The sequence below is a fragment of the Sus scrofa genome, chromosome 1, assembly GCF_054392235.1.
Source record: "Sus scrofa isolate SSC_HxYL_T2T_F1_AM1 chromosome 1, Sscrofa_HxYL_maternal_Yorkshire_Landrace_v2.0, whole genome shotgun sequence".
Taxonomy (NCBI): domain Eukaryota; kingdom Metazoa; phylum Chordata; class Mammalia; order Artiodactyla; family Suidae; genus Sus; species Sus scrofa.
The window spans coordinates 30,177,556-30,196,139 of NC_139383.1; the positions used below are offsets into that span (position 1 = coordinate 30,177,556).

General features: G+C 39.6%; 1 long non-coding RNA gene across 1 annotated transcript in view; it reads left to right on the plus strand.

Annotated features, from left to right (window-relative positions):
• The window catches only part of LOC146406002 (uncharacterized), a 238,028-nt gene extending 221,916 nt beyond the window's left edge, over positions 1-16,112 (plus strand). Inside the window, exon 3 of the long non-coding RNA XR_014803233.1 lies at positions 15,933-16,112. This is a non-coding gene — a long non-coding RNA (uncharacterized LOC146406002). The remainder of the gene's footprint in view (positions 1-15,932) is intronic.
• Positions 16,113-18,584: the final 2,472 nt, after the last annotated feature.

Genomic DNA, 18,584 nt, shown 5'->3' on the forward strand with positions numbered 1-18,584 from the left:
TGGCTAAAATGAACAGGTCAAACCCTTTATTTATAGAGTAAAACTATTTGATCTGGGGTAGATATCAGCTCTACAGTCAAACATGTGGGCCAAAGTCATTTTTATTGCTACATCTTACAAAGTTCTGAAATGGTTCATGTGGCCATCCATGTGAGCAAAGGAAAAATTCCCACAGAAGTGTGGGCCAGTCAAGTGTGAAGTGCTGCTCAGAGCACTAAAAAACCAGTATGTGTTTATAAAAGTAAAAGTGTAAAGCAATGGAAGAAGAATGACTTTAATTTCTGAACTGCAGGAATCTCCGAATAAAGTTTGCTCACTCAGGCCCTGGAGGCACACTGCGAGGGCAGTAGCACCAAAGCAAGGCTTTCCTTCTCTGTGGAATATAGAAGGTACTAGAACCTGATGGAATAGAGTTTGAAAGTTGCTCCCCTGTTGTAGCTATTGCTGCCATATGATGTATTGCTGCCATATGATGAATGGTTCAAAAACTATCCATTTTTGGAGTTGGATGCCACCTTCGAAGTCAGTGACATTTGCCTCTTACCTGGTGTGGAAATTTGCTCCCCAATGCCTCCAAGTCTATTTTTCAACTCGCAGAACTGGGAAACTCACTCAAGACCTTAAAATTTGTCTAGCTTTACTTGTAAGGAAATTTTTTACAAGGCAGTTCCTAACCCATGCATACTTAATTTATATAATCATGTCACTTAAATGAAAATGGCCACCCAAGAACAGATGGTTCATCTTAATAGTTTCCCACTGCCATTCTTGGAATTTCCCTTTGTGACAGGGAAAAATTACACACACACTCACACACACACACACACATATATAAATGTATTTTTAGTTTGTATCATCCTGCTCAGCTCCTGAGTCTTTGCTGTGCTGAGTGGAAAAAAGTGCCTTAAAGATAACTTCTCCAGGGCCTTAAATAAAGTATATTTGGACTAGAATTTGAATATGAATCAAGTTAACTGGAATAGGAATATGAATCAAGTTAAAGAAGTCACATGTTCTCTTATTTCTTATTCTCCATTTCAGTTTTAATTTTCTCTTAACCAAGTTAGTTTTTTCTATTTTTTTAGACTGTTCTTCTTAGTAGGGTTGTTCTAATAACAAAATTTCTGGATATGGAATAGCAGGATATTGATATATGGGTATCATCAATTTATATGCATCTAGTTCTTTCATTTCTAAGGGTACTAGCACCATAATTTGGGAGGGAAATGTTACGACTTTTGAAGGTTTAACCACCTCTGAGACTACTAGAATATTTAAAAACACTTTGAAAACAAAAATAAAGTTAGAGGACTAATACTATATGATATTGACATATTATAAAGCTACAGAAGTTAAGGCAGTGTGATATTCATACTAAGACAGAGAAATATAAGAGCAGGACAAAGTAATTTACAAAATGACCTATACATAATAGACAACTGATTTTCAACACAGGTGAAAGGATAATTCAATGGTGAAAAAAACAGTCTTTTCAACAAACACTGCCTAGACAATTGGATATCCACATACAAAAAACATGGATGAATAGACAAAAGTTGGATTAATCCTTCACATTATATGTGCAAGCTAACTCAGAATAGGTTACAAACCAAATATGACATAAAACTATATAACTTCTTCTTTTTTTTTTTTCAGGTCACACCCGCAGCATGTGGAGGTTCCCAGGCTAGGGGTCGAATAAAAACTGCAACTGCAGGCCTATACCACAGCCACAGCAATGCAGAATCCAAGCCGTGTCTGTGACTTACACCACAGCTCATGGCAAGGCCGGATCCTTAACCCACTGAGTGAGGCCAGGGATGGAACCTGAAACCTCACGGTTACTGGTCAGATTCATTTCTGCCAAGCCATGACTGGAAGTCCAAAACTATGTAACTTATAAAAGAAAACACAGGAGGAAATCTTTATGATCTCAGGTTAGGCAGCAACTTCTCAGATGCAACACCAAAAGGATAATTCATAAAAGAACAAATAAATAAGTTGAACTTAATCAAATAAAATTGTTGCTCTTTGAAAACAAAAACAAAACAAAACAAAACAAAACAAACAAACAAAAAAAGGTGGAAATTTTTCTGGTAGGGGTATAAAATGGTAAAGCACTTTGGAAAGCAGGCAGTTTCTTAAAATGTTAAACCTGCACCTATCATCTGACTAGATCTTACCTAAGGAAAATGAAAGCACAGATCCCTATAGAGTTTGTACACAAGTGCTCATAAGAGCTTTATTTATAATAACCAAAAAGTGAAAACAATTTAAATTTCCATCAATAGGTAAATGCATAAAGTGATGTGGTAACAGCCAGTGGAATGCTACTCAATAATAAAAATAGAGGAAATATTAATCCATGCTACAGCTTGAATGAATCGCAGAATAACACTGAATGATAAAAGTCAGGGAAAAAATATACCTTGTATAATTCCATTTTTATAAACCTCTTAAAAAGTACCAACAGGTTTTCTGACAGAAAGCAGATGAAGAGTTTGCCTGGGGAAAGAAGGTCAGGAGGTCTGGAAGGGAGGGATTATGAAGAGGTGCAAAGAAACTTTTGAGTGTGATGAATATATTCATTACTTTAAGAGGTGGTTCAAATTCTGTACTTTAAATATATGAAGTTTATATATGTCAACTATGCTTCAATAAAGCTGTTAAAAATCTCTGAATGGCATACATTTAACACAGGTTTATCTTTAAATACATCTTTAATTTTTTTAAATTTATTTTTTTAAATGTATTTATTTATTTTTGCTTTTTATGGCCACACCTGGGCATACAGAAGTTCCCAGGTGAGGGGTCGAATCAGAACTGCAGCTGTAGGACTACACCACAGCCACAGCAATCAGCAATGCCAGATCCAAGCCGCATCTGCTACCTACATCACAGATGGTGGCAACATCAGATCCTTAACCCACCAAGTAGGGTCAGGGATTGAACTTTCATCCTCATGGGTACTTGTCAGGTTCATTTTCACTGACCAACAGTAGGAACTCATAAATACATCTTTTAAATGAGCTTTAAAATGTTAGACTAGCACAGGGTGAGAACACTCTAAGTAGCAGTAACTGCTTCCCTCATTCGTGCAGTTCTGGCCATCATCCCTTTGGGTGTCTTGCTGCTCTCCAGCTCCTAGGTCCAAGGTCATGAGAAGTTGCTGAGGCTATTGGCTAGCTCCTTCACTGCTCTTCTCTTTCTAAGATGTTTTTCTCAGACTTAGATTCTCAATAAGATCCTATAAGAAAAAAAATACATGTTAGGGAGTCCCCGTCGTGGCTCAGCAGTTAACGAAAATGACTAGTATCCGTGAGGACGCAGGTTCAATCCCTGGCCTCACTCAGTGGGTTAAGGATCCGGCATTGCTGTGAACTGTGGTGCAGGTCACAGATGTGGCTCAGATCCCACATTGCTGTGGCTGTGCTATAGGCTGGCAACTATAGCTCCCATTTGACCCCTAGCCTGGGAACCTCCATATGCTGCAGGGGTGGCCCTAAAAAAAACAGACAACAAAAAAAAGAAAAAATAATGTAAAACTGGTGAACACCCTTCTTCCATTTCCCCCTTAAAAAAACACATCGGATCTTAAAGTAAATAATATTTTTCATTTTTGGTGATGTTTTGGGTGTTTTTTTGGGGGGGAGTCAAATAAAAGCATTATCTTTAGTTTTCTGTTTGACATTTTAGAAGTGAGAGAATAAGCAGAATAAGTTAGCCTTTTTTCTAATGAAAATTGGTGCACACAGGTAGACTTTATTAATTGGTCAAGATATTTAGAAAGCGAGAGGGCTGACTCACAGATCCCATCTGGTTCTTAACTAAATTTCAGCCCACAGTCGAGCAGCCCCAAGTGACTGCTGTTTGCTGCACTCGCTTCATGCATTTTAAGGACCCCAAATTCAAAGACGAAGGACTGCCCTGTGGAAATTTGCCCTGCTTCCCTCTTTCTGTCTTAATCACTGCCCATCTCTTCCTTCATAGGCACCCCTTTTTTGTCTCTTTCTGTGTGGCTGTGTGTGGTCTCCTCTTGTGTCTATTCCTCCTCCTTTCTTTGACTCTATTAACTATATCATGAGGTGAAACTTTGCTTTTATTATTTTATTTATTGAAGGGAATGTCTGAGTTGCCTTCCTTAAAAGCAGACAGATACCATATTTTTACTCCTTTCAAAAAACCACTCCATTTACAATGAAACAAATAAAATCTAGTTGTTTTATGCTTTTTACTTCTGTATCCTTTAGTTTGCTTTTTTTCTGTGCTAGCGGCACTACTCTTCCCTGCTTCTCCCAGAAAACTACGATGCTGTTGTAAAGTAATAATTTAGTGAATTATTGCTGTTTATAGATCTATTTGTTGATAGCGTCAAGTGCATTACAACAGAGTTAATGGTATGTGTACTTGCTGTTGTCCCTTAGAATGTTTTTGGTCTATTTTGATTGCTATAAACTTTTGATCATTAAATAAAACTAATTGAGTAGATGCATTTTGTAAAAACTTGCTTATTTAACAAAATTGTCATAATCTTCAAAAATGACTTGACAAAATTAATTTTGATTATGAAATCAGTAGCAGTCAATGAGAAACATCAATTTTCTTATATTGCTTTGGCAACTTTTCGCATCTTTGGATGAGAGGGTGATTGCAATCACACCATTTGCACTGAGAAAACATCAAAGACGAGCTTTAGACATTCAGTTTCACACAATATAAGATCCTGGAACTTCTAAGAAAGTTTACTTCATAAACTTGCTAATCAGCCATGAGTCTGGTGTTCTACCAAATAAAACATGAAGCCATGAATAATGGATCTTATCAACAATTAAAGTGCAATATGACATAATCATAGAGTAAGGCAAATGGGAAAGATTACAAAAAACTTTGGAAATGTTAAGCAAAGATATTCTACATTGATTAAGGCAATTCTGCAAGGAGATTAGGAAAAACGCCCTCTTGAAATCCTGGGTCTCTGATTCTCTATTACATTTTATTATTTTAATCACTGAAAATAAACAGTACAAGGCAGGGGAATTTCCTTTGAAACACAAGTTGGAGAGAACATCTTTTGCAGTGGCTTTATTGTACTGCCATCTCTTTCCAATTCTGCTCATACTCTGAGACTTCCTGATAAAGAGCAGTTATAAAAGTTCCAAAATTACACCCACCTGCAGCAGCAAGATTTAAAGATGGGAGTATCTCCAGAAGGAGAGTTCAGCCACATTCCTAGTGACCTCCGGGGACATAAAGCAGCCTCTACTGACACACAGAGGCGGGGCCTCAGAGCTCCCCTTGTGGCTCAGTGGATTAAGGACCCAACTGTGAGGTTGTGGATTCAATCCCTGGCCTCACTCAGTAAGGATCTGTGCTACTATAAGCTTTGATGAAGGTCGCAGATGCGGCTCAGATTCAGTGTTGCAGCGGCTGCGGTATAGGCTGGCAGCTGCAACTAACTATGATTCAACCGGTAGCCTGGGAACTTGCACATGCCGCAGGGGCAGCCGTTAAAAAGAAAAAAAGAGATCAGACACAACTTAGAATAGATTTACAAGGAGATCCTGCTGAATAGCATTGAGAACTATGTCTAGATACTCATGTTGCAACAGAAGAAAGGGTGGGGGAAAAAATGTAATTGTAATGTATACATGTAAGGATAACCTGACCCCCTTGCTGTACAGTGGGAAAATAAAAAAAAAGAAAAAAGAAAAAAAGAGAGAACCTGGGCCTCTTCAACAATAGACAACCATTAGAGGGCGCTCTCACCTGCATGCCTCCCTAACCCAAGGCATTTCCTGTCCTGGTGAAAAAAGAATGTGTTTGAGCAACTAATACACCTGCATGGACAGACCAAGTGGCTGATGGAAGGTTATATCAGATCTGAAACAAAAAGCAGCCCCTGGTGGGATGAAGAGAAATTCAAAGAGAGCTCAAGTGAGGGCAGACATTGGCCTTGGTTGTTTCCATATTGCAGTGAACTCTCATTGTCCAGTGAAGAGTAGCTAGCAGGCATGGGTACTTTGCCCGCAGTAACTGCAGGATCTCCTAGTGAGACTCACACCTACCTGGAAAGAGGACCTAGAACCTGGAGCCTTCCCTGGGATTCTTTTTTTTTTCTTTTTATGGTACAGCCATGGCACATGGAAGTTTCTGGGCCAGGGATTGAATCCAAGCTGCAGCTGTGACCTACTTTGCAGCTGCAGCAACAGCCAAATCCTTTAACCCACTGCACAGGACCAAGGATTGAACCTGTGCCTTCGCAGCCACCCGAGCAACTGATGTTGAATTCTTAACCCACCGAGCCACAGTGGCTGGAATTCTTAAAAGACAAGGTCTAGCAGCAGGGGCTGGCATGCCTCTTCTCTTTTGCTGTCGAAAGTCAGCACTAGGCTGAGGAAGCCAGGGCAGAGGGTATCCAGGCCTTGGACTCTTGGGTAGAGACTTAGCCAGAATTTTCTATGGTATAGTCATGTTTGCCTTTATAAAGTCAACCAAGCAGCACCTACTTGTGCTACTGTCATCTGAGTGGCCCCATTTATGCTAATGGAAATAGTCACAATGCAAAAAAAACAAAAAAAACAAAAAAAAAACAGGGTGAAAATTTTTTTTAAGGTAAGAACATGATCAGTCAGCTTTGGTCAAAGAGCAAGAAATCAAGGTAGGCAGTTCCAACATGTGGGGTTTAATACAGTATAAAATCTGTGGGAAGGTGAGAGGAGCGGAAGTTAGGGTTCAACTGGAGATTTGCATTTCAAGGTCACACCACTGCAGCTGCAATCTATAGGTTTGGAGACAGTTGCCTACCCCGTACCCAGAAATCTGGGGATAAACACCCCTGGTCTATCAGAGCTTATGGTCGGCCAGCATGGCTAGAGAAAGATGGCTTATCCCACTCATCCACTTTCTAAATCTTAAGGGAGAACTTCTTATTCATAGAAACTAAGTCACTTCCAGCATGTGAAAACAGCAACTCTGTTGTAAGAGAGTTTCTGGAAATGTATTGTCTGGCATTCCAAATCTGAAGGAGGTAGGGAGGGATGTGGAGGGTCCATAGACACTATCTAGCATCCATCTGTTGCTATGTTTTACTAAAACCAAATAAAACATGACTAAGTGTTATTCTCCATGAGCATGGTACTCCTGGCAAAGTTAATGCATTACCAATAGATAAAAGACTTCAACATCCAAAAACTGCAGTCAACACTTACCACACTGACAATGTTGTGTAAAAATAAATTCATGTCCTCTAGTAAATTAAAATTTGCTCTTCATAAGAAATGATATGATTACATTATTTAAAATTCTCACCTCTATGATGCTTATGGATTAAGTATTTATGCATGTCTTTTCATATAAATAACTTGAAAGTTTTAAGCAACTAAATTATTTCAATTTCCATTAACAGTCTTAGACAGTTTCATAAACAGTCTAATATACATCATGTTGATTAATTATGCTCACGTTGATTTTTACTTTTTTATGACTAAAATGAACACTGCCAATAAAGCTGACAAATTTCAGTGAATTAAATTTTCCTGTGGTTCAATTTTCTTTTCCTTCTTCTGTGACTAGCTTTGATATCTAATATGTGTTAGAATGTTATCCTCTAGTATGAAGCCCACAAGAGACTAGAATGTTGAATACCGCTCTTTGAATAGTGTTGAAATTTTTTTTCTGTGGCTTCCATCTTTCCCAGGAGAACAGACTCTGAGGGAGAAATTGATGTGCGAGTAATTAATTGCTGAGTGCTCTTGGGAGTAACATCTGTGAGGTTTGAGAGACACAAGCTTGGGCAGAACTGGGGAGCTGAACCATGATTCAGTTGTAGTAGAGGCCTCAGCACATCCTCTAGAGTTGAGAGAACCCTTCAAAGTTGTCCTGAATCAGGTTGCACATGGACCTTGTCTACCTTAGGGAACAGATGTACTTGAGTGAGGCAGCTTCCTTGTACAAAGGACAATGTCCACTAGAAATGATCACATTAGGTGACTTAAGTCAGACAGAGAAAGACAAATATTATATGATATCACTTATATGTGGAATCATAAAAAAATTATACAAATGAACTTATTTATTTACAAAACAGTAATAGACTCATAGCCATAGAAGACAAACTTACGGTGACCAAAGGGGAAAGGGTGGAATAAATTTGGAATTTGGGATTAATGGATACAGATAATCAACAAGGACCTATTATATAGTACAGCAAACTATATTCAATATCTTGTAATGACTTATGATGGAAAGGAATCTGATAAAGGATATATATAAATATATTATATATACACACATGTGCACATATATATAAACTGAATCACTTTGCTTACACTTGAAACTAACACAACGTTGTCAATCAACTTGATTTTAAAAACTGGTTTTAAAAGATAAATTAATAAAAAAAACACATTTATCATAAAAAAGGACAGTGTACAGAGGAACTCACAAAGAACACCTCAGTCTCTGGAAGTGCCTCAGCCCTTAAGGGGTATCTGGCTGGCAAACCATAGCATTCACTATACCTCCCTTAGACACCAGGTTGAAGACCCCCTAAGACAGATCTAGATCCCAACCTCACACTATTTAAGGAAAACTTTTGCTTGGACACTCTGATACATTCTATATCAAACCTCAGTATGTTATCTTGTTGAGATACCGGAAATACTGGGAAACATTCTGGTTGGCTTGTACCTATAGTGAAAAAAATAAGTTTTGTGGGGTATCTATGGGGTACAGTGTTTTTCTATGTTGAGAAGGCAGTTCTGGTTTACTTTTCTATCTTAATAAATAAAAGCTTATTATCTTTTGAAAATTTGATTTCCAGTCTGTGTTATACGAATTACAATTATTGTGAGTGTTCCTTTATTATTCTAATATAGTACACCAGGTAGCCTACTTTTCAGGCAACTTCAGTTATCTTGTGTGAGAAAGGATTTTATTGTCAATCCGATGTGGCACTTTGTTATGCAAATGAGTCTCGAATCTTTGAAAAGCAGTCTAGTTTTATTCGTATTATTAATTAAATACTTTGGAAGCTTCAAGGAACAGGTTTCAACTTTTGCGAAACTGAAGTACAATACTGTCTGAAAAGTTAAAATTAAAGGAAAGGTATTTAACTTTGAGTGATATTTGTTTAAGATAACTTCTATTAGAAGTCAAGTAGTATATAAAGCAGTGCAAGCAAGGTCAACATAAAACAGAGGCATAACATTGGTTTTGTAGAATATCAAACAGAAATCATCAAGCATGACCATTAAAGGAAGTTACATCAGGGAGTTCCCCGTCGTGGCTCAGTGGTTAACAAACCCGACTAGGAACCATGAGGTTACAAGTTTGATCTCTGACCTCGCTCAGTGGGTTAAGGATTGGGTGTTGTCATGAGCTGTGGTGTAGGTCACAGACCTGGCTCAGATCTGGTGTTGCTGTGGCTCTGTCGTAGGCCACCAGCTACAGCTCCGATTCGACCTACGGCCTGGGAAACTCCACATGGGTTTCCGCACTCCGCCTGGGGTGCGGCCCTAAAAAGACAAAAAAGACAAAAAAAAAAAAAAAAAAAAAGACAAAAAAAGAAGTTATATCTGAATGACAACATAAATGGCAAATACAATTATGGAAACATATGCATGTAAAACTTACTGCATTTGGAGCAGGAGCCAGGTGATGAATGTAAATCAATCTGTGTTATAGAAAGGAAAATTTTACTATTAATCCGCAGCAGTCAGTGAAAAATAAAGCCAAAGAGAGTTTTGAAAATATATAGAAAAAAACAAGGAGAGCATTTCAGGTGAACACATTAGCAGCAGAGCCTGGGAAATTGAATCCATCTAGAAAATCTGTCATGATTGAAGATAGATTATGACTAATATATTTACCACCACCGGAATGACAACTATTTTCTAGAGAATATTTATATATTAGTATTTTCTGGTGTTCACTAGACCTTCCTTCTTTTGCCAATTTTATTTTCTTAAAATATGCCTTTTTCTCTCCAGAGAGATTGCTATTACCGATCCTTGAGAAAACTCATGGGAAGTGGATTTTTCCTTTCTGAGGGTTGCATTTAAATCATACTGATATTTTTCTAATCAGACACACGTTTGGCTGCTGAACAAAGAATAGGATCACCCATTAACTGAGGCTATAACAATGATTCATTTGCACTAAGATGATTAAGAAATGCTTATATTTTAGTCAAAAGTCAAGAATTCAAAGTTGAAGATCAATGCTTTTTCATGAAGCTGGAAGATACTTTACCCCCAATTTTCCCTATTCACAATAAGTAAAAATTTGGAATACTGGAATTGCCTTGCAAAATTAGCTTTGGGAGTTGAGAGAATATCCATTATAGAGATCAGTTGTATGCATTATGGACTTTTTATTAACTGTCAGTGTTCTTTCAGTGACCCAGTGAGACTTACTGCATAAAATCAAATTATACCATAAGAGGTGACAATGAAAAAACAGCATCATCACTAAAGAAGTCTACCTTCCAAAAGTCCTTACCCACAATTTCTCCAGGCTGAACATTCAGGACAATTGAGCTGATGTGCCCAGAGTTTCCCAGCACATCTGGTTTCCCAGCACATCTGGTTTCCCGTATCAGCATCCCCGTGGCTGACCCCTGATTTTAGCCACAGCTGCACTCAGTTCCAGGAGGCCTCAGGCTCACCTCCACTGATGTTGACCTACCTCTGGGGTGTATGTTCTCTGCTTAGGACCTCCTACACTCCAATGCAATCCACACGTGAGGGAGGGGGCAGTGGAGGGGTGGTTTTAATGCCCAGAGGCAGTCTTTAACAGAGGGAGGATAGGAACTGGTGGGTAAAAGCCCAATCGCCCTTCCATTCTTCAAGGGGAACAATTCTGGGAGGTGTTCTGCACATTTCCCAGTCAGTCCCAGAGGAACTGAGGTCATTGCCCAAAGCAGCAACCTCATGGTACACCTTCAGCTCTGATATTCCTCCTTTAATGACCCATTTCTCTCTTTCTTGCTCCTATGAGGACCAGATTCCTAATAAACTAACTGCTGCCAAGTTCCTCTCTCTGCTTTTTTTCCTTTTGGAAGAACCCTGATTGACACACACTATCATCATCATCATCATCATCACTATGGTTTTTTTTTTTTGTTTTTTTTTTTGTCTTTTCTAGGGCCGCTCCCACGGCATGTGGAGATTCCCAGGCTAGGGGTCTAATTGGAGCTGTAGCCACTGGCCTACGCCAGAGCCACAGCAACGCGGGATCTGAGCCGCGTCTGCAACCTACACCACAGCTCACGGCAACGCCGAATCCTTAACCCACTGAGCAAGGCCAGGGATCGAACCTGCAACCTCATGGTTCCTAGTCAGATTCATTAACCACTGCGCCACGAGGGGAACTCCATCACTATGTTTTCTTTCATCTCATCTCACAGTCCTTCCTACTTAAATTTGACAAATATTTTTATGTGTACTGTGATCTATTTTCATATTGTTTGAAATTATGTTTGCATTATAATACATAACTATATGTTCAAGTGTATTTTCACTCTTATTTATCCCCCCCTTTCAAAAGATATTTGTGAGGGAATTCCCACTGTGGCACCGAAGGGTTAAGAATCTGACTGCAGAGACTCAGCTCGCTGCAGAAGCACAGGTTCAATCCTCAGCCTGTGCAGTGGGTTAAAGGATACAGCAGTGCCACAGCTATAGTGTAGGTCTGGATTCAATCCCTGGTCCAGAATTGAATTCTGTGGGTGTAGCATACATAAAATTAAGGAGAGAAAAAAAAAAAAAAGGTATTTGTGGCTCTTCTCGGTGATTTATTTTTCAAACGAATTTTAAATTAGTTTTATTCAATTCCAAGATCAATCACATCATGATTGTACTAATGATTTCTGAATTTCCATTAAATTTACATATTAATTTGGGAAGAATTGCATTTTAAGTGTTACATTGTTTCATTCAAAGATGAGATTTATTTCCCTAAGAATCTCAGGGCTTTTGAGCTGCTATAACAAAATACCAGAGACTGGGTAGCTTATAAACAACAGAGACTTATTTCTTACATTTCTAGAGTTTGGAAAGTCCAAGATCAAGACACCAGCAGATTCGGTGTCTGGTTCATGCACCACTATCTTTTCTCTGTAATATCTCATAGTTATTCATGGGTCAAGGGGCTAGAAAGTTCTCCGGGGTCTCTTTTAGAAGGGCATTAGTCCCATTCATGGGGGCTTCTCCCTCATAATCCAATCATGTCCTAAACACCTTACTTCCTAATACCATTGCATTGGAGTTAGGCTTTAAGACATGAATTTGGGGGAGACAAAACATTGAGTCTATAGCACCAAATGCTCAAGGATCACTATTATCTAATTTTCTTTATTCGGGTTCCTTACCTTTCTTATACAATATATTCCTAGTTCCTTTGAATTGCTATTATTAAGTGATACTTGTTTATCAATTTGGATCTTTAACTGGCTGCTAATACAGAGAAAGCCTGTTTTGTGATCTTTTTCTTTTATCTAGCTACTTTACTAAATTTTTTATGTCGTATTCTATGTACTCTGAGCATGTAACACTGTCATAGTTATGTATAAGTAACTTTGCCTTCTTTCTTTAATATTGATTATTTCTATTTATTTTCTCATTGCATATGTTAGAGCCTCTCAAATGATGTTGAATTACGGTAGTATTAGCAGATATTTTTTACATAGCTCTGACTTTTTAGTAGAAATTATCTCAGTATTTAATTGTTTCCTACACTGGAATTTTGGTAACAGGCTTTTTATTATATTTAAGTAGTTATCTTCTATTTCCATTTGAAGTAGAGTTTTTATTATGAGGTTTAACAAAATTCCAGGAATTGAGGGAGTGAGGTAGGGAGAATTCTTCATGCTTGTATGCAGATGGGAAGAAGGCAGTAAAATGGAGGAGTTGAATGGAAATAAATTACTTATCAAGGTTGCAGAGGATGAGAGTTACATATGAAGTTTACAGGTAGAGATAGACTTGCCTGAGAAAGAGGTAAAATTCCTCTCCCCAGCCAAGCTGAAAGGAGGAAAGGTAAGGTGCTCAAAGACCCAGAAAAACTCTGATTTGGAGAAAGGGGATGTTTTCTTTCCTTATGAACTACTTCATCTCCTTTCAAGAATAAGTTTGGGTATAAACTAACATGGACAGATCAATAGGGCTCATCTTTGTTGTGAGATTGACAGGTGCAAAGGACAGGGTCATGCTGTAACACTATATGACTCAGCAGTGATCACGGACTGGCGTGCAAGGAAGCTTGAAGGAAGAAAGAGAAAGTGCAGATTAGCAAGAGTGTATACAAGGTGACTGAGGGGAGTAAAGATGCTACAGTCAAAGGGAGTGATATCAAGATGCTATGAGAAGTTGAGTGTCCTCTCTGCTTAGGGTGGATGTAATGATTTAGTAGGGTGATGCTGAAAAGCACTAAAATCAAAATCGGGGGACTCCAAGGCAAGAGTTTTTAAAGTGCCATTGACAAGGAGGTTGAAGCAAATCTAAATTGATGGTAGAGGTTTCAAAAAAAGAGAACAAAAATTAACGGGGGGCTGACATGAGTCAGAGGAAATTAAGATGACAGTGGTGAGTGGGCACAGTAGGAATGCTGGATGATAAGCTTAAGTAAATGTCGCTAGTAGCCTTGGCTAAGGCAGTGGGGAGGAAAGAATATTTTGGGGACCCTGGGGGCTCAGAATGGGAATCCAACAGGCTAATAAATGCACAGGTAGACAGTAGAGAATTGCAGAGCAAAAGAGGATCAAGTGCTCGGGAGGAGTCTACAGATGGGCAAGGCAAGTGACGATAAGAAAAAAAAGGAAGGAGAAATTGGAGAGTTAGTTTGGAGTCACATGTTAATTGTATCAGAAAGAGTTTGGCCATCATTCTGTATCTTATCAATGGAGGGCTGAGGGGCACACCCAGTGCCAAAGACTTAATTAAAAGTTTGTGGTGGGTGATTTTCCAAAACTGTGTTTTACAGTGGGCCTGTTGTGTTAAAAGATTCTTTTACTGATTGTGTGTGCGTGCACCCATGTGTGTGGATCTAGATGTGTTGGGGGATGACAGATTTGGTAAATAAAATACAGACTATTCAGCTGAATTTAAATTTCAGAGAACAAAGAATAATTTTTAGTATATTTATGTCCCATGCAATTGAGCATATTTCACAGGACATATTGGCTTGTACTAATGTTTTGTTATTTATCTGAAATTCAAATTTAACTCGTGTGTGTTTGTGCGCATGTGCAAACAGGTATCAGAGATATGAGCTGAGATAGCCTTTAAAACAATATTTTAGGAGAACAGCTCAGAGTAAGTCATGAGAAATCTTATCACCATATGTTTTCCTAATCATTATACATTTAACAGGCAGGGATTTATGCACATGGAATTAGCTTCAGATTTTTTAAAAAGTTGCAAGGCTTAATCAGAAATAGAGGAATTTGGCATTCCCGTCATGGCGCAGTGGTTAACGAATCCGACTAGGAACCATGAGGTTGCGGGTTCGGTCCCTGCCCTTGCTCAGTGGGTTAACGATCCGGCGGTGCCGTGAGCTGTGGTGTAGGTTGCAGACGCGGCTCAGATGCTGCATTGCTGTGGCTCTGGCGTAGGCCGGTGGCTACAGCTCCGATTCAACCCCTAGCCTGGGAACCTCCATATGCCGAGGGAGCGGCCCAAGAAATGGCAAAAAGAAAATGAAATAATAAAATAAATTAATAAATCCTTAAAAAAAAGTGAAAAATTTATCAAAAAAAAGAAATAGAGGAATTTGTTCTTTAATAATAACTTCTATATTAAACTTTTCATGTACTTCCTCACACCAACCCCTTTCTCAGATCAACCTAATTTTTTTTTTTCAAGAGAAAATGTCATCTTGGGATTTTGAGAAATTTATGACACTTTAATATTTAGATACCTTAGAATTCTCATACTTTTCAGTGATGATATTGTTTATGTAACCAATGTATAAAAGTTAAATGTAATTTAAGAACTACACACATGATTTCCTCACGTGAATAGGAAGGTTTTACTTCAGTTCAACTCATGTGTTGAAATTAGAGTCACATTTTCTTGAGATTAAAAAATGCTGTACAGGAGTTCCCGTCATGGCGCAGTGGTTAACGAATCCGACTAGGAACCATGAGGTTGCGGGTTCGGTCCCTGCCCTTGCTCAGTGGGTTAACGATCCGGCGTTGCTGTGAGCTGTGGTGTAGGTTGCAGACGCGGCTCGGATCCCGTGTTGCTGTGGCTCTGGCGCAGGCCAGTGGCTACAGCTCCGATTCAACCCCTAGCCTGGGAACCTCCATATGCCGCAGGAGCTGCCCAAAGAAATAGCAAAAAGACAAAAAATAAAAATAAAAAAAAAATGCTGTACACATAGTAGAATCATTTACTTAGATTCTATTCTTTAATTAATTAATTAATTAATTTGCTTTTTATGGCGGCACCTCACCTCCTGCGTATGGAGGTTCCCAGGCTAGGGGTTGAATCAGCGTTGCAGCTGCCAGTCTACACACAGCCACAGCAGCACGAGATCTAAGCCACATCTGTGACCTACACCACAGCTCACAGCAATGCCGGATCCTTAACCCACTGAGCTAAGCCAGGGATTAAACCCTCATCCTCATGGATACTCAGCACAGGATACTCTGTGTGCTGATCTACTTAGAGGAGAATGTGATTGTGATGGGCACTTGGACTGGGGTATGTCTGGGGCTAGTTTTTAGCAGTCCAAACATGTGAGTCGCTGAAGTTAAATCCCAAAGTCCTTAGAGCTGTGTTTTGTATGTTTATAAAGTTCCCAACAGCATCCAACTTCTCAACATGGGATGGTCCAGTCCATCTCTGTGACATTAGACTTAATAGTAGCTGCTGGAGATGATCTCTGTTTTGAGTTCTTGCCTTATCTCTGGGGCCCCCTTCTCTTCACAGATGAGCCACTTGGTGTCTCCATGTGCCACCACCTCCTCTCCTCCTCTGTACTCCCCCTTCCCTCTGGGCTGAGAGCTGCATCCTGACTGCAGACTGCAGAGAACTGCAGGCACTCAAGCTCCGGACTCTATAATTTGGCAATGGGGCAACTTCAGCTAATTTATCTTCAACACCTGCCATGTGAGTCTATGGTTCTTTACAGTTTCACATCCATTGTGAAATGACATAGAACCTCCCAAGATAAAATTATATTATTCACAGATAACAGCTAAGGGGACTGAGATCAAAATGAAAAAGATGAAGGAACTTGTATTGAGCATCTGCTTTGTGCCCACACCATGTCAAGCATTTTACAAACATTCTCTCATTTAGTTCTCACCACAAACCTAAGAATTATATGTCATAAGAAGCAGGAGTTACAGCATGTATTTTACTGATGGAAAAAAGTGTGCTCAGAAGAGTTAAGAAACTTGTCCAGGAGTTCCTGCCATGGCTCAGTGGTTAATGAATCTGGCTAGGAACCATGAGGTTGTGGGTTCAATCCCTGGCCTTGCTCAGTGGGTTAAGGATCTGGTGTTGCCGTGAGCTGTGGTGTAGGTCACAGATGCAGCTCGGATCCTGTGTTGCTGTGGTTCTGGTGTAGGCCGGCGGCTACAGCTCAGATTAGACCCCCAGCCTGGGAACCTCCATGTGCGCAGGAGCAGCCCTAGAATAGGCAAAAAGACAAAAAAAAAAGAAAAAGAAACTTGTCCAAAAATGTGTAGCTAACGAGTGGCCGAAAAAGAATTCAAATGAGGCCCTGTAGGTATAAAGCTCATGCTTATCCCTTTTCACAATGGTTCTCTGTAGAAGTCAGTTAGCTAGTCTGAGTTTACTCACCTAGGAAATGGGGGTAAGAGGATTCGAACTTAAGTAGTTCTGACTCCAAAGCCCATAAAAAAGAGCCTTTAAAACAAACTTTGATGGTTACCAAAGAGGAAGAGGGGGAGGGATAAATTAGGAATTTGGGATTAACAGATATACACTACTATATACAAAATAGACAAACAACAACAGCCTACTGTATACACAGGGAACTATACTTAAAGTCTTATAACAATCTATAATGGAAAGAATCTGAAAAATTATATGTGTATGCATATGTGTGTGTGTTTGTATATGTATAATTGAATCACTTGGCTATACACCTGAGACACTGTAAATCAACTATATTTCAATAAAATCAGTTAATTAATAGCAAGTAATGGGTTTTGTTAGACCATTCAAAAAGTTTTGATATCTATAGTAGGTCCAAAAAAAGCACCACAGCTCTTACCAATAAGTTCTGAAAATTTGGATGTATATGTGTGTGGCTTGGGGAAATACTTAGCAGGTTGCCTTAAAAAAGATGTTAAGAGGTCTTGAAGTATGGTCTGCCACTACCTTGCTCCTTCCCCAGTCCTTAGTGCATAAAGTGCATTGAGTAAATCCAGGTGTTTGAATATAACCACTTTATTCACACAGCAGTGGGGATTAGGCTGATGCCATTCCTATAATGAGTCATACAACTCAAGCACAGGCTTAAGATCCTGCTGGATTTCTTAAACAGCCAAACATAATGTCCAGAGATAGTACCAGATAAACATCTTAAAGGATGAAGTAGGGGGGTAGGAAGGAGTCATTCTGTGGGAGTAGTCTTGGCCTCTACTTTTAGCTTTGAGACTAATACTCTGTGGAATCTTGGGCAGACTGCTTAACCTCTCTGGGTCTTCAGTTTCTTTATCTAGATGGGGGCAGGGAGAGTTCTAATCTGGGGCAGCAGATTAAGAATCAGACTAGTATCCATGAGGATATGGGTTTGATCCCTGGCCTTGCTCAGTGGGTTAAGGATCCAGCATTGCCATGAGCTGTGGCGTGGATCACAGATGCGGCTTCAATCCAGTGTGGCTGTGGCTGTGGTGTAGGCCAGTAGCTGCAGCTCTGATTCAACCCCTCGTCTGGGAATTTCCATATGCTGCAGGTACAGCCTTGAAAAAGGAAAGGAAAAAAAAAAAAAAAAGATGGGGGCTGGGTGGGCCATGTCTTTATGTTCACCTACCTCTAGCATTCTGTGATAGGATAGCTTTGTGATATTTTTCTGCATTTTGCTTTTACCTGTCAAGAAGCCAAACCAGCTTCTTAACCCACAGCTGTGAACCTATAGCTATGATGGGTTTCCTAGAGAAAGCAGAGTCAAGGCGGCCACGGGAAAGATGGCAGAGGAGGCAGGGTTGGCCTTTGAGGGTCTCCCTTCCTCTATTCGTTTCCTCCTGGCCTCAAGGTAACAACAACAGATGCCTTGCCTGCTTTTAGGCTTTCTCCAAGATCTTTTCCCGTGCAGGCAGTTTTCCATCCACAGTCTTTCCTAGGGTGCTCTTTCTTGCTTCTTAAGCCTGTCTGTTCTGGCCCTCATCCTCTCACATGGAGGTGATATGCACAGTGGTTCTAGCCCTAGGGGAAGACCATTTGGATTTTAATCTTGGCCTGATCATCTCTCAGCTGTGCAGCCTTGGGAAAACGACTTCACATGCCTGTGCTCCAGTTTCCTTATCTGCAAAATAGACAAGATGATGCTGCTTTCCTCACTCATGTGTCCTGTGCAGTAAAGGCACTGATGTAGAAAGCACGAGGCTA